Genomic DNA, 1773 nt, shown 5'->3' on the forward strand with positions numbered 1-1773 from the left:
CGCCCGGTGACTTTTTTTTTTTTTAATTGTTGAGTATTGCTTTATGGCCAAGTATGTGATTGATCTTAGAATATGTGACATGTGCAGATGAGAAGAATGTATATTCTGCGGTTGTTGGGTATTCTGTAGATTTCTGTAAGGTCTATTTGGTCAAATGTCCAGTTTAGCTTCCAAATATCTTTGTTAGCTTTCTGCCTTGATGAAGAATCTAACACTGTCAGTGGGGTGTTGAAGTCGCCTGCTATTATTGTCTGGTTGTCTAAGTCTTGTTGTAGGTCTCTAAGAACTTGTTTTATGAATATGGGTGCTCCAGTGTTTGGCGTATATGTATTTGGGATAGTTAAGTCTTGTTGAATTGAACCATTTATCACTATGTGATGCCCTTCTTTGCCTTTTTTGATCATTGTTGGTTTAAAGTCTGTTTTGTGTGAAATAGCAATCCCTGTTCTTTTTTTCCCCCCATTTGCTTGATCTTTCTCCATCCTTTTACTTTGTGCCTATGGGTTTCATTGCATGTGAGGTGTGTCTAATGTAAAGAGAGTATAGAGTTGGGTCTCATTTCTTTTTCCAACTTGCCACTGTGTGCCTTCTAAGCGGCGTATTTAGCCTATTTACATTCAAGGTCAATAGTGGTAAGTGAGGATTTGATCCTGTCATTATGTTGTTAGCTGGTTGTTATGTGGACTTTATTGTATGGTTGGTTTGTAGTATCGGCAGGATATGTGCTTAAGTTGTTTCTGTGGTGGCAGATATTCATCTTTTGCTCCCAGGTTTAGCACTGTTTTAAGGACTTCTTGTAAGGGAAGTCTGGTAGTATCAAATTCCCTTAACATTTGTTTGTCTGAAAAATATTTTATTTATCCTTCACTTATGAAGTTTAGTTTGCCTGGGCATTAAATTCTTGGTTCAACTTTCTTTCTTTTAAAAATGCTGAGTATAGGCCCCCAGTCTCTTCCAGCTTGTAAAGTTTCTGAAAGGTCCACTGTTAGCCTGATGGGGCTCCCTTTGTAGGTAACCTGTCACTTCTCTCTAGCTGCCTTTAATATTTTTCTTTTGTATTGACCTTGGAGAATCTGATGACTATGTGTCTTGGGGATGGTCATCTTGTATAAAATCATCTCACCTCACAGGGGTTCTCTGAATGTCCTGAATTTGCATGTCAACCTCTCTAGTGTGGTTGGGGAAATGTTCATAGACAGTATCATCAAATATGTTTTCCAGGTTCCTTGTTGTCTCTCCATCTCTTTCTGGAATGCCAATGTCTTATAGGTCTGGTCTTTTTATATATCCCATATTTCTTGTAGGTTTTATTCACTTTTTAAAATTCTTTTTTCTTTATTTTTTTTCTGCTGCATTGGTTCGAAGGAGTAGTGTTTGAGCTCTGAGATTATTTTCCAAGCTTAGTCTAGTCTGTTATTAGTGCTTCTGATTACATTGTGAAATTGCAATTGCTGTAGTTAATTTCTTATTTCCCGAAGTTCAGTCTGACTCTTTCTTTTTCTTTTTTTTTTTTTTTTTTTTTTTTTGAGACAAGGTTTTGCTCTGTTGCACAGGCTGGAGTGCAGGGGCATGACCTTGGCTCACTGCAACCTCCATCTCCTGTCTCCTGGGTCCAAGGGACTTGTGCCTCAGCCTCCCGAGTAGCTGGGATTATAGGTGCCTGCCACCACACCCAGTTAATTTCTGTATTTATAGTAGAGATAGGGTTTCACCATGTTGGTCAGGCTAGTTTTGAACTCCTGACCTCAAGTGATCCACCTGCCTCAGCCTCCC

This window comes from Mandrillus leucophaeus, unplaced genomic scaffold, assembly GCF_000951045.1.
Source record: "Mandrillus leucophaeus isolate KB7577 unplaced genomic scaffold, Mleu.le_1.0 Scaffold205, whole genome shotgun sequence".
NCBI classification, from domain to species: Eukaryota; Metazoa; Chordata; class Mammalia; order Primates; family Cercopithecidae; genus Mandrillus; species Mandrillus leucophaeus.